We start from the raw sequence: 15825 nt of genomic DNA on the forward strand, positions 1-15825 counted from the left end.
TGGTGGGCTGCAGTCCATGGGGTCGCGAAGAGTCGAACACGACTGAGCGACTTCACTTTCACTTTTCACTTTCATGCATTGGAGAAGGAAATGGCAAACCACTCCAGTGTTCTTGCCTGGAGAATCCCAGGGACGGCGGAGCCTGGTGGGCTGCCGTCTATGGGGTCGCACAGAGTCGTTCACGACTGAAGCGACTTAGCAGCAGCAGCAGCGGCAGGAGGATTTACCTGCGTGGGGGTAGAGTGAACGGAAGACCATGGCCTTTTGGGGAACTCGGATCAGTTCCGTAATTCTGGGGTGTGGGGGTGGAAGGGGTGGAGAAGGGGTTGACGAAAACAATTCTGATTTCTGTTTTATACCACCATCCCAACCCTGACCTTGGGACTTCCCCTTCCCTCCCCTCAGCATGAATCATTTTACTTTCATCTCAGTCTGTGGTTCCTAATATTTTTGGAGTCATATGGCCAGTTTAGAATGTGATATGGACCTTTTAGAAACATGCAGGTGCCCACATAGGTAAAAATCAGCCTGGGATTTGAGTCTATGAGCCTCTGGATCCCATTTGAGGGAGGCTGTACTGATCCTTGCAGTTTGGGCTGCCAGTAATGGGGTAAAGAGATTGGGCTCTACCATTGACTTCTTGCATAACCTTGCCCTGTTGCAATGGCTCTTGGCTTCAGTTTCCCCATCTGTAAAAATGATGGAGCTAAAGATGACCAGGCCAAGGATTTTTCAGCTCTGTCTTTGCATGACTTCATGAAGTGTAGCCCATTCTCTGCCAATTCAAGACACCCCTGTGGTCAGGGACCTCTGTTCCTGCAGAGCCCAAAGGTCTGATCACCAAAACTGAGGACAATAATTGGGTGCTTCAGAAGCTGTTTTTAAATTTTTTTTTTTCAAACAGTAAGTAAAATCCAATGTAACCCTTAACCTCTGAGCATTCATTCATGCCCAATAGGATAAATGGACAGAGTACCCAGGTAAGATACAATTTCCCTGGGGCCTTCCAGCACTTGCGAGTGCTGATCAAGCTGATGCTATCTTCAGGGTCAGGACTGGCCTGGAGTGATGATTGGCTTTAAGGAACAGCTTGATGTGTCCCTCACTCCCACTGTGTGCCAGGCACTCTGTAGGTGCTTTACAGTAGGGATCCAATCCAATTCCCACAACCTTCCCGGGAATGGTTGTTACTAACCACATTTTACATAGAACACAAGTGTCCATCCTCAAGGACCTTCAGAAGGAGAATCACCTTTTCCTTCAGTATTCAATGACACCATATTTGGCCCCCAGATCACTTATGGTGAGTGTTGTGTATACTCTTAGTTGCCAACCCAGTACCCATTCTCTACTTTGGAAAAAATAAAGAGAAGAAAGGAAAAGAAAGGAAAATTGATGCAGCACCTATGGAGAATGGTAAGGAGGTTTGTCAAAAAACTAAAAATAGAGTTGCCATATGATCCAGCAATCCCACTCCTTGGCATATATTTGGAGAAAACTCAATTCAAAGAAGAATTTCTTCTTTTTGAAGAAAATTCAAAAAGATACATGGACCCCAGTGTTCATAGCAGCACCATTTATAATAGCCAAGACATGGAAACAGTCTAAATATCCATTAACAGATGGATGGATAAAGAAGATATGGCAAATATATACAATGGAATATTGGTCATAAAAAAGAATGAAGTAATGCCATTTGCAGTTACATGGGTGGACCTAGAAATTATCATACTAAGAGATGTAAATCAGAAAGAGAAAGGCAAATGTCCTATGATATCACTTATATGTAGAATCTAAACTGTGACACAAATGAACTTATCTACTAAACAGAAACAGACCCACAGACATAGAGAACAGCCTTGTGGTTGCCAAGGGGGAGGGGGTATAGAGGAGGGATAAATTGGGAGTTTGGGATTAGCAGCTACAAAACTATTATATAATGGATAAACAACAAGGTCCTACTATATAGCACAGAGAATTATATTCATTATCCTGTGATAAGCCATAATGGAAAAGAATAAGAAAAAGGAATATAACTGAATCACATTGCTATAAACCAAAAAGTAACACAACATCGTGAATCAACAGTACTTCAGAAAAAAATGTTGAGAGGGAGACAGAGGGAGAAACAGAGAAGGAGACAGCAAGAGTGAGCAACTTGTTTGGAGCAGCAATGTGCCACTCCTTAGTAATGGATCGTGACAATTTGTATTTTTCATACTGTACATACAGCTCAACAGCGTGTCATGAAATTAAGTTAGTTCGTGATTTGACTAGTATTTTAAAAATATCAATATCAATATCAATATCAAAGCACACCTAGTAAATGAAAGTTGTGTCTTACAAAATTTTGTTTATCTTATGATTCATTTATGTGTATTAGGCTGTTATATAAAATATATTTCTCACTGTGGGCCTCAGTTAAAAAAAAGGTTGAAAGTTACTGTCTAAGTCAATCTTGACAATCTTTTACATAGTTTTCTCAGCTTCCTTTGAAGCTATAAGTGGTCATGTGACCCACTTCTGGGCTAAGAGATAGGGAAAACTGTGCTGGAGGGTGAAGACAACTTTTGCTTTCCTGACAGAAGGATCAGATAGATTCCCCTTTCCCCTGCCTTTCTGTCTCAAATGTGGATAATGTGTTATGTCTGGAACATTGGCAATCATTTTGAGGCTATGATGCGACATGTCCACATGCTAAAGCTGGTGGAGCACAAAGGTGGAAATAGTCTGGGCCTTTAGTAACTTTACAGAGTTGCTGCACAATGCCTTCACTGCCTTCTCTAGACCTCCAGGCAGATTCTTTTCTTTCTGAACCACCAGGAAAGGCCCCCAAATAAACTACTATTTGTTAAAGCCAGAGGTTGATAAGTCTTTTCTGTAAAGGGCCGGATATTCAATATTTTAGGCTTTATGGGCTAAGTGATCTCTGTCAGTCAGTTCAGTTCAGTCGTCAGTCGTGTCCGACTCTTTGCGACCCCATGAATCGCAGCACGCCAGGCCTCCCTGTCCATCACCAATTCCTGGAGTTTACTCAAACTCATGTCCATCGAGTCAGTGATGCCATCCAGCCATCTCATCCTCTGTTGTCCCCTTCTCCTCCTGCCCCCAATCCCTCCCAGCAGCAGGGTCTTTTCCAATGAGTCGACTCTTCGCATAAGGTGGCCAAAGTATTGGAGTTTCAGTTTCAGCATCAGTCCTTCCAGTGAACACCCAGGACTGGTGTAAAACACCCTTTAGGATGGACTGGTTGGATCTCCTTGCAGTCCAAGGGACTCTCTAGAGTCTTCTCCAACACCACAGTTCAAAAGCATCAATTCTTCTGTGCTCAACTTTCTTTATAATCCAGCTCTCACATCCATACATGACCACTGGAAAAACCGCAGCTTTGACTAGATGGACCTTTGTTGGCAAAGTAATATCTCTGCTTTTTTAATATGCTGTCTAGGTTGGTCATAACAACTACTTAATTCTGCTGTTGTGGTTTGTAAGTATCCATAGATAGCAGGCAAATCAAAGGACACTGGTGAAGTTCCAATAAAATTATTAACAAAACAGGTGGCAGGCCACATGTGACCCCTGGGCTGTAGTTTGCTAGCTTTCCCTGGATGATCTTGCTCTTTTCATTGCCTCTCTGACCTCATCTCCTCCCACTTCCCCTCCCTTTCTCTGTTCTTTTTCCCACACACCTGGCCCACTCCCACCTCATGGATTTTGCGCTTGCTGTTGCACCAGCCTGGAAGGTTCTTTTCCCAAGGCTCTTTTCTCTTCTCCCAAAGAGAAGGCTCTTCTCTCTGCAGGACTTGTTCCTTCACTTCTTCAGGTTTTACACACAAACTACTCTTCTCTGCAGTCTTCCCTTGCCCACTATCTGAAAGGACAGTCCCTGGCCTGGACATACTACTCTCTGGCATGCTGTGTATATCATTTCTTTATCATGAGATCCTTGAGAGAGGGAGATTTTATCTGTTTCCTTAGATACTAACTCTGCCTGGAATGTGAAGGTGTTTAATCAATATTTGGTGTAGGATTGATTTTTTATTCCTGCCTGTCAGATTCAGGTAAGAAAACAGATATAAGGAGGCTCATTACCCCATCCAAGGGGACAAAGTGAGTAAAGTCACAGAATCTGAGTTTGCCTCCTAATTGCCCGATGGTCATATTTGTGCCACCAGGGAATGAGAGTAGAACAATATCTACCTCTATAGGGGGCTTTCCTGATGACACGGTGGGTAAAAAAACTGAGCGACTAAGCATGTACCTCTATTGGAAGATTGGGGCTCAGGGAAGCAGGGGCCACAGAATTTTCTGGAAGACTTCTTCCTCCAGGGAATTGTCCCAATAAAGGGGACCTTTGGGAGTCAATAAGAGGAAAATAGGGCATTATCCTGTTATCTTGGGCAGTCTCATTTTTTATAGCAGTCCTGCTTCAGAAAATCATCAGGAAAAAAATCTTTATTTTGTGGACAGTCCAGACTGACTTGTAAGATCCATAAAATGCCGAAGGGAAACACTCATGATCCAACATTTTTAGCCAAGAAGGAGTCACAGAGAATAAGCTTATGTTTGACTTGTAAGTGTGGAAACATAAAGGAGCCCAAGTCTGATCAAACACATATGATTTCTTGCATCAGATAAGGCTGCCCCTGGGGCAGTGCACGGTGGTTGGCTTTTCTTGAAGCTTCTTGGCACCAGGGCACCATTCCAAGAAGATGGAGAAATTATCTTCTCCCTCTGGTGTTTTGAGAGGCAAGTCGTGAAAATGCCTGGGTATAATCACACACTGTTAAGATTCAGTTTAGATTTCTCTGAGTCTTGAAAGAAAATAGACGTATATTTTAACATAATATTAACAATGAAGATGATTTTCAAGGCCATTCTTTTAAAACAGTAAAGTGGAGTTTGAATTAAAATTACTGGGTTATTTCTAAGGCCTTTTGTGGGTGACTTTGTATGATTTTTCCCTTTTACTTTCTCTGACAGAAGATTCTGTACAAGTGAGTTTTTAAAGCAAGTTTTCAAAAATTCGGCAGATTTTGAATGTATACCTTTGGGAAACTACTGGATGATTGTACTCGATTGAGATTGCTAAGATCTAGTTTCGAGTAGATTTTCTTTAATTTGTTCTGTTTTATTGAACCCATTAGCAGGAAGAGTCCACTTATAGAATACTTCTTGTACTATTCAGTTTGGTAGAATCCTTGAGTAGCAAGCTCATCCCATTGTGTGATCTTAATGTGCAGCAGGATTTGCCAGTTTTCAGACGATGTCTCAAATAATTTGCATACCATCTACGTTTCTTTCCTATATGAAATAGTTTGCATTAGCTCCATTTATTAGCATATAAATAATAACTTCAGGTTAATATATGGAACTCTGCAACCCACTTCAGAGGCAGACTGAGAATGAGAATTTATTCTACAAATGGACATAAATTTCAATGATGTTTACCATATTACAGCCTTCTCCTTAAATGGGCACACACTCAACATATTATTTGTCCTTTAAGTTATGCTTTGGAAAAACATCCATCCCATACTGCAGATCTAATAAGTGCTAGGCACTGGGTTTCTTAGAAGGATGAGAGTTTGCTTTAAAAGGTGATATATTAATTGCTAAAGATTGCTGCTGAAATTTCCTTTGGGGAAAAATAACTGCTTAGCTCAAGCCCTTTCTCCACTTGGCTCCAAGAAGAGGGTGTAAATGTACCCAGAACCACTCAAAAAACATACGTGAGGACAAGGATGGCATGGACATCTCTAGGCAGAGAGCATACACAGGTCTGGTTGGTTGATCAGTTATCAGTTAAGATCTTTCTCTTCACACTCTCCTCCCTATCTTCCTGACACTGGACATACAGACTTTTTTTTTTTTTGGTTCATCCAACAGTACAAATCAGAAAGTTAGGGAAGGTACACCTCTCCATGTCCTTGGATTCTCCCTGCCTTCCCATGCCTCCCCCAGACCTGTGTCACCTCCCTACTCACCCACATCTCATATGTTCTTCCACTGTCTATGTGGCTGTGCCTCTGGAGAATGCTGATAACATGGGACTGCTAGAAAGTCGATTATTATGAATGGATATTGTAATGATCAGGAGTTAATAAGATCTTAACAATAGGATGAAAACAACTGGCAATGCAAAACTTCGGGACAAACTGCATTTTCATTGTAACTATAATTTTAATGAAAATAACTTTAAGTTGTTTAATATTTTGATTCATTTAACAAAAAGCAAGACTACTGAACACAATGGCTGGACATGAGAGTTTAAGGGCAGGAAGATTTACGGGACAATGTGCTTCAAAGGAGAATGTCTTAAGTAAGGTTCCCCTCCACACAGAGTCTGTGTTGCTTGAAAGCCAGAATCTCTATGAATAATACAGTACTGACTGATACTCAAGGCTGAGAACTAAGGAGTGTCAGGACCTTCCCTCAAGCCAGGATATTAAGCAGCCAAAGGAAGTGGAGATCTTCTAGATGAAAAATAAAGCATTTGAAAAACAAGGGCTGTTTGTCCAGCTCCTGGGCTGTGAATTTCAAAATGATCCTCCTCAGGCACTTTGGGGAGACTCCCCAGCATAGAGAATGTGGCTGCTACTGTGTCCTGGAGGGAAGAGTGGCCTCCTCTACCTTGTCTTCTAAGCACGCAGCTTCCCGAGGAATGTAAAACATCCCCAGTGGGGAAGGGGCAAGTTGGCCAGACTTGACCTGTTAACCCTGGGTTTAAAAAGATGTTTCAGCTGAATTGACCTTACCTCTGAACCTGCTATCAAAGCCACCTCTGTTTTGCCCCTGGTGTGACAGAAGCTGCCCATTCCCAAGCTTCCTTCTCAAGCTTTGTAAACTAAGGACCTGACTGTTTAAGAAAGGATGTGTGTATGTGTGTTAGCTGCTCAGTCGTGTCGACTCTGCGACCCCATGGACGGTAGCCCCCCAGGCTCCTCTGTCCATGGGATTTTCCAGGCAAGAATACTAGAGTGGGTTGCCATGCCCTTCTCCAGAGGATCTTCCCGAGCCAGAGATCGAACTCATGTCTCCTGCACTGCAGGCAGATTCTTTACCATCTGAGCCACTAGGGAAGCTCTTAAGAAAGGACAGCACTGTATAATTACTAAACTTCTTAAATTGTGTGTCCATTGGAAATTGTTTCTTTTTTTTCACTTTGAAAACTCTCCCTCATTGTAATAATTAAGATGTAAACCTTATACCTGGGACAGAATTAGAATGACTGGTGTAATAGAGTTCTCAAGAGAAATACAAATAGGAACTATATATTATATTATATTATATTATATATCCTATTGTGATAGGTGGATAGAGATTTATTTATTTATTGAAATTGGCTCATCCGACAATTCCAATAAATAATTCCTGGGGGCTGACAGGTCCAAAATCTTTTGTGCAAGCCAACTGGCTAGAGATTCAGGTACGAGTTGATGTAGCAGGCTTGAGTCTAAAATCTTCAGACCAGCAGTCTGGAAACTCAGTCAGGATTTTCACGCTTCAATCTTGAAGCAGAATCGTTTCTTCCTCAGGAAACTTCAGTCCTTGCGCTTAAGGTATCCTTAAGGTCTTATGATGGGCTCTGTGTGTGTGTATGCGAGCGTGTGTGTGTGTGTGTATGTGAGTGTGTGTTGCTCAGTCGTGTCCTACTCTTTACAACCCCATGGACTGTAGCCCTTCAGGCGCCTCTGTCCATGGGATTCTCTAGGCCAGAATACTGGTGTGGGTAGCCATTCCCTTCTCCAGGTGATCTTCCTGACCCAGGGACTGAACCCTGGTCTCCTGCATTGCAGGCAGATTCTTTATCACCTGAGCTACCAGGGAAGTCTCAGATTGAATGAGACCCAACCACATTCTGGCTTCTTTGGTGGCTCAGATGGTAAAGCGTCTGCCTGCAATGCAGGAGACCCGGGTTCAATTCCTGGGTCAGGAAGATCCCCTGGAGAAGGAAATAGCAACCCACTCCAGTACTCTTGCCTAGAAAATTCCATGAACTGAGGAGCCTCGCAGGCTACAGTCCACGGGATCGCAAAGAGTCGGACGACTGAGCGACTTCACTTTCAGCCACATTCTAGAGGAAAATATGCTTTACTAAACATCTACTGATGTAGATGTTAATCACATCTTAAAAAAAATACCTTCACAGGAGCATCTAGACTTGAGTTTCATCAGACAGCTGGGCACCATGGCTTAGCCAAGTGGATACAGAAAATGAATCATGCCCCTCTCAGAACAGGCTCCGTGGCCAGGTGTGGCCTGATGCTTGGAATTTCAAGACCCTGAAATATGACAGTGCCTCCTTTCCCAGGGATTTCCCATTTTAATGTACCCATATAATCTGGGACAATTTTTGAGCAACTTTTGCTTCTCCATTGGCCTACTGAGTCTAACTTAGGAGTTGGCTAGATAGTAAAGATTTTCTTATTTGTGGCCTGTGCCATCTCTCTTGCTACTTCTCAAGCAGAAGCAGTCATAGACGATCTGTAAATGAATGGTATGGCTGTGTTCCGATCAAACTTTATTTACCAAAACAGGATGAGGACCCAATTTGGTTCATGAGTAAAGAGAGAGGTGGGGTTGATACAGGACATTTTCTTTATGCAAAACCTAGCAAAGGGTGTAGGTAAGTTACACTCTAGCATGGGATGCTTTCATCTGTAAGGAACAAAAAACCTAAACAAAGGGGATTTTATTATCTTATACCGTAAAAAGTCCCAAGAATGGGTGGTTCCACTGTTGTCTAAGTCAGGGTCTCAGAGACCTTTTCAAGGACCCAGGTTCTTTCCATCTCTGCACTCATCCTCACACTTTTAGTTCCCCCTTACATTTGGAAACGGTTCTTATATTTCTCAGTAGCCATGACCACATTGAGTGGAAGGAGAGGAAGGGTGTGATCGAGTGAGGCTCATGTTAATGCAAGGAAACCTTTTCCAGAAGGTATTGGGCCACGCACACCACCTCTCACTTCTTGTTGTCCAGGAGTGGCATATGGGTGCCCTGCGGAGGATGGACTCAGGTGACTGGACCCAAGTGACCCAGTATATGACTGGCAGAGGGGAGGAAGGTAGAGCAGCTATGAAAATTCAGGCTCTACCAGCAAGCGAGGGGTCAACAGTGCCCTTGGAAAGAAGCCCGTCCATGCCTGAGGTAACGGCAGAGTCACGGCAGGCAAGGGGAGCCCATTGTGGGGGCAAAGTCACTGCACCGGGGTGAGTGAACTGGGTCTGAAGCAAGAAGGGAGGACAACAGCTGGAGAAAAGTTGAGGAGAGCAGTGTCCACTGTGGAGCACCTGGGAGGTGGGGAGGAAGCTCTCAGGAATTGGGAAAGGACCCTGGGAGAGAAAAGTGGCCTGGCTGCGAGCATAGAGACCTGCCCAAACCTGAGAAATGGCAAGAGTGTCCATGGGGTCCTGAGGCCTGAAAGACTCCCATCAGCAACTGGGGGTCTTTGTCCATGGGCTCAGGGCTCAAGGGAGCAAGAGGCCTTTGAGAGGCGGTGCTGGCTGGCCTCGCTATGCTAACCATTTTTATAAATCCTAGAGATTGGAACACAGCAAGTACAGTTCAGTCACTCAGTTATGTCTGACTCTTTGTGACCCCATGGACTGCAGCATACAAGGCCTCCCTGTCCATCACCAACTCTTGGAGCTTACTCAAACTCATGTCCATAGAGTTGGTGATGCCATCCAACCATCTCATCCTCTGGGGTCCCCTTCTCCTCCTGCCCTCAATCTTTCCCAGCATCAGGGTCTGTTCAAATGAGTCAGTTCTTCACATCAGGTGGCCAAAGTTTTGGAGCTTCAGCTTCAGCATCAGTCCTTCCAATGATTATTCAGGACTGATTTCCTTTAGGATGGACTGGTTGAATCTCCTTGCAGTCCAAGGGACTCTCAAGAGTCTTCTCCAATACTAGTTCAAAAGCATCAATTTTTCGGTGCTCAGCTTTTTTTATAGTCCAAATCTCACATCCATACATGACTACTGGAAAAACCATAGCCTTGAGTAGATGGACCTTTGTTGGCAAAGTAATGTCTCTGCTTTTTAATATGCCGTCTAGGTTGGTCATAACTTTCCTTCCAATGAGCAAGTGTCTTTTAATTTCATGGCTGCAGTCACAATCTGCAGTGATTTTGGAGCCCAAGAAAATAAAGTCAGCCACTGTTTCCATTGTTTCCCCATATATTTGCCATGAAGTGATGGGACCGGATGCCATGATCTTAGTTTCCTGAATGTTGAGTTTTAAGCCAAGTTTTTCACTCTCCTCTTTCACTTTCATCAAGAGGCTCTTTAGTTCTTCACTTTCTGCCATAAGGGTGGTGTCATCTGCATATCTGAAGTTATTGATATTTCTCCCAGCAATCTTGATTTCAGCTTGTGCTTCCTCCAGCCCAGCACTTCTCATGATGTACTCTGCTGCTGCTGCTGCTGCTAAGTCACTTCAGTCGTGTCCGACTCTGTGCAACCCCATAGATGGCAGCCCACCCAGCTCCTATCCCTGGGATTCTCCAGGCAAGAATACTGGAGTGGGCTGCCATTTCCTTCTCCAGTGCATGAAAGTGAAAAGTGAAAGTGAAATCGCTCAGTTATGTCTGACTCTTCTCGACCCCATGGACTGTAGCCTCCCAGGCTCCTCTGTCCATGAGATTTCCCAGGCAAAAGTACTGGAGTGGGTTGCCATTGCCTTCTCTGGATGTACTTTGCATATAAGTTAAATAAGCAGGGTGACAATGTACAGCCTTGATGTACTCCTTTCCCAGTTTGGAACCAGACTGTTGTTCCATGTCCAGTTCTAACTGTTGCTTCTTGACCTGCATACAGATTTCTCAGGAGGCAGGTCAGGTGGTCTGGTATTCCCATTTCTTTAAGGATTTTCAGCAGTTTGTTGTGATCCACACAAAGTCTTTGGCATAGACAATAAAGCAGAAGTAGATGTTTTTCTGGAACTCTCTTGCTTTTTCGATGATCCAGTGGATGTTGGCAATTTGATCTCTGGTTCCTCTGCCTTTTCTAAATCCAGCTTGAACATCTGGAAATTCGTGGTGCATGTACTGTTGAAGCCCGGCTTAGAGAATTTTGAGCATTACTTCGCTAGTGTGTGAGATGAGTGCAATTGTGCGGTAGTTTGAGCATTCTTTGGGAACATAGCAAGCAGGAGCAGAAAGAGACCTAGGCCTCTGGAAGGAAACCAGAGCATAGCCTAGGGATTGATGCATCTCTGTAAGTGTCAGAGAGCTGTTTACTTAGCTACTGCTTACTTGCCTACTGCATGGAACAGGGAAGACCCTGCTGAGGCTGCCATTCTGTTCTGAGCTTGGATGCAGGCCTTGTGGGAGGGCTTGGCACAGCTCCCAGGCTCTGCTCAGGCCCATCAGCCACCAGGGAAAGTCTCAAAGGTGCCAGGCCTCTAGTAGGTTGAGCAACTCAGCACTGATTGCGCCTGGAGCAGGAGTCAGGCCTTGCTCAGGCTGTGCCTTGAGGTGGGAGGGTTTAGCGCTCAGAATAGAAACTGCTCCCGGGCATGCAAACACAGAGGAAAATGATGTAAACACAGTCAAGGCCTCAGTGGGGGGTTGGTCTTCTGCCTCTTCCCACCCAAACTCCCTAAACTTTCCTTATCCCTCCCTGTTCCTTTGCTTCTCTCAATCCACCCCTCAGAAAAATGGGTCTCAGAGGACTTGGATGGAAAGGACCTTAGGGTTTTCTGGATAACACCTTCTCATTCAAAACACAGGGAGACAGGTCCAGAGGATGGAGCAAGGTCAAGGTGCTGGGCGGATGAGGTCTGCGGCCAATCTAAGCCTTTGTTCTCCTGATGGCTTGAAGAATTTCAGCTCTGGAGCCTACGATGAATACTGGCTCTACTACTTTTTAGCTGTGAGCTAGTGTTTTCGTTCAGTCACTCAGTTGTGCCCAACTCTTTGAGACCCTATGAACTGAAACACGCTAGGCTTCCCTGTCCTTCATCATCTCCTGAGCCAGTGTGCAAGTTACTAAATTCTCCGTGCTATGATTTCCCATTTGTAATGTGTAATTGTAAAGACCCTGCCTCACAGACTTCAAGAATTAGAGAAAACGGACTTGCAGAACACTGAATGCCCCCCACACACTCAGGTCTCATTTCTACCCATTGTTGTTGCCTTGTTGTTGATAGGGCTCTTTGCCTTGAGCTCTTTCTACTGCACAAAAACCTTCTTTGTTGTGTATGGAAAACATATCTTCTGGCTGTGCTTCTCTTGTCCCAGAAGAGACGATGATGTACCTGGTAACCTGCTAGTACTTTTGAAGCTCAACATGTATCTTCCTTCCGAGGTCTCCCTCTGAATTCATCTCTCATGGAATATTGTCTGCAGTTTCATTATAATGCTTATATCTGCCTCATGTTAACCACACGTCCATCTGTTGGATGAGACAGTAAGCCGGACTCATCCCTTTAGCCCAGCACTTCGCATGGTGCCTAGCCAACTAGGAGGAGCTTACTGGATATTTGTTGCTTAAATGGCCTCTTGTCCCTAGCAACCTGATCTGTAAGTTTATAATGGTGCTGCTGGCCAAAAAAAAAGATGTATTTCACTTTGAGAAGGGGAACCAGAGACCTGGGACCTGTAAACATCTCACTGGGTCTCCTGGAAACTGAAGCAATAGTGGGCTTGTGGCAGCCTCAGCCCCACTCTGGACGGCATGCAGCCTCAGTCAGAAGCAGTTGTTTAGGGACAAATGAATCATCACAGGCATTGCCTATTTACTTTACTTGTCATCTTCACTTTAAAGGGGAATTTGATTTGAGACTCAGAGGCTTTCAATACCCATTAGTTGGTAAACATTTCATTGGTTGGGCTCTTGCACCTGCCTCAGGACATGTCAGAGCACTTCTGCTGTTCTGACACACCCATTGCCCCAGATCTCCATTCTCTATCTTCATAGACTCTATGAATTTCCCAGAAGATCTAGCTTTAAAAAAAAAAAAAACCACACAGCCTATCTTTAGACTCAATATTGGATTTTCCTTGGCCCTGCTTTGAAGTCTGGGCAAATATTCCCTGCTAATGTGCCCAGCTGGGCATTGCTGAAGCTTGGAGCTGGCACAACTTTACAGATGACCTCATTTCTCAGCAGAGCCCAGTGGGACCATACTCCTGGCTTCCTGGAAGCTTCCTTTTATAAAGGCTGTTTTCACTTTTGTCATAATATGAAACTCACAACATAATGTTCCCCTTAAATGAAACTTGGCTTCTCAGAAATCCACTTCCCTCTTATGCAAAAGTCTTTACTAATCAATTCTTTCTTCTTCTTCAGACAATGAGAAAATAACCAGCCAGACAAATCCCGGGGGAGCAGCCCTCATCCAGCCAATGGGGACACTACTTCTTTGTCTCCCAAGAATGTTAGTTTTTCCTCCCCTCTCCAAGTGGCCAAACAGCTGGGTTTCCATTGACAGGGCAGCAGCTCAAATCTCCAGCGGATCCCAGGGCTTTGAGGGAAAGATGCAGGCTGGATGACTGATCAGTTTGCAGAAAAGGACTGACATTCTGTGCAGGCAGTGGATGGTGCAAGACGTTCTCCCATTTGGACACACCAAATAATACATTTCCTTTGAGAGAACAGTAAGGTGTGGAAGGGGTAGAACTCCAGAAAGAGAGTCGGTTCCTGGGACTTATACGTCTTTGGCAAGGTTTGGACTCCTCGCTGAGCTGAAAGGGGTAGGTGGGACTTTGAGACAGTAACAGGAAGCCTGCAGAAAGAGAGCTACATTTCAGCAAAGCTGACCAGGGACCCAGCAAAAGGTTCCAGAATGGCCATAGGCACTCATGTTCTAAAAAAAGGAACATTCAGAGGCTGGAGGCTTATGTTTGGTAAGTCCCTACCAGCAACCAGGTGCTTTACTTCATTTAAATCCTTATATTTAACTATCAGTCAGTTCTTAGAGGTAGGTACTCTCATTATTTCCTTTTTCCAAATGGAGAAATGGAGGCTCAGAGGGATTACATGAGCTCTGACCACATAGCTGGTGAAAAGCAGATGTAGGCTTACAGACTGCACTTTGTGCACCTGACGGTCAACATTCTCATCAATGTATGCCATGTCTTCATGGCTGTGCCACAATTAGGAACAAGATTTATGGACTGGCAGTGTAAGGAACTCAGGGGACACTCTCCCTACAAACCAACTATTTAGCAGGAGGAAATCAAAAGTATCAATTATTTAAGATCTCTGGAAACTGTCCTAAGGGCATACAGCAAATGGAGATATGTTGATTCAAGAAAATCTCTTAAATCCTGGTGAGAACAGAGAGGGTATATATGGCATTTGAACCACGACCCATTGGCTTACTCCCTCTCAGTTCTCTCTCTTGGAAATTATTCCAGGTACCTGTAGTCCACTCTGGGCAAGGATGGCTAATAACACAGAGGATCCCTCTCCCTACAATTTTCACTTTAGATTACAGTTTTCCCTCAAGCATTTGATAAATCCACTAACCTTTCATGATAAAATCACTCAGCGACTTGGAAATAGAAAGAAACTTCTTCAACCTCGTAAAGACATCAACAAAAAACTGATTTAACATTATATTCAATGGTGAAAGATTGCTTTCTCTAAGACTCAGAAACAAGATAAAGATGTCTGCTCTTAGTCTAGTCAATGTTGTACTGGTGGTGGTAGCTAGAAAAATCAGGCAAGAAAGAGAAACGGCTTCAAAAGACTCTTCAAGAAAGAGAAAAGGCAACTCACAGAATAGGAGAAAATATTTGACATTTCATACCTGGTAAAAGTCTAGTATCCATAATATATTAAAAGCTCTTTTCTTACAATTCAAAATAAAAAGACAAATAGTCCAATTTAAAAAAGGGCAAACCATTTGAATGGAGGTTTCTCAAAGAAGGTATAGAAATGGTCAATAATTACATGGAAAGTTGTCCCAACCCACTAGTCATTAAGTAAAAGCATATCAAAACCATAATTAATGAATGACTATAATAAAAAAATCAGACAATAACAAATGTTGGTGAGAATATGGAGAAATCAGAGCTCTCATACACTGTTGATGGTAGGATAAAATGATGCAGCCCCTTTGCAAGACAGTTTGGCAGTTTCTCAAGGTGTTAAACATTGATTTATCACTTAACCAAGCAATTCCACAGCTAGGTATATATCAGAGAAATGAAAATATATGCTCACCCTAAAACTTGTACATGAGGATGTTCATAGCAGCATTATTCATAATAGGCACAAAATGGAAATAACCCAAAAGTCCATCAAGAGATGAATGGATAAACACATGTTGTATATCCATATAGGAGTATTCAGCCATGGAAAGGAATAAAGTAAAATATGTGTTACGACATGGATGAAACTTGAGAACATTATGCTAAGTGAATAAGGCAACTCACAAAAGACCACATATCATATGATTCAATTTTTATGGAATGTCCAGAATAGGAAAACCTAAAAACACAGAAAGTAGATTGTGGTTGCTTAGGGTAGGAGTGGAGTAGGGTGGGGAATAATTGTTAATGAGTAACAGACATTTTGTAGGGGTGATGAAAATGTATTATCTTAGGTTGTAGTAAACCCGATTATGAATATAACAAAGAACATTCAATTATACACTCTGGTGAATTGTATGGTACTTGAACCATATCTCAATAAAGCTATTTTAAAAATTAAAAAATAATCCTTTAGTACTGATGGGAGAGAGACTAGAATACTAAGTCACCTCCCACTCCCTAGAGCATGGCTCCCCGTTACTGGGGGCCTGCTTGGGCTCTCTGTCGAAGCTGGAGGGTGTCTACACCCTCTCCAGGCTCAAGCCCTGGAATCTGG

This window comes from Muntiacus reevesi, chromosome 2, assembly GCF_963930625.1.
Source record: "Muntiacus reevesi chromosome 2, mMunRee1.1, whole genome shotgun sequence".
Lineage (NCBI taxonomy): Eukaryota > Metazoa > Chordata > Mammalia > Artiodactyla > Cervidae > Muntiacus > Muntiacus reevesi.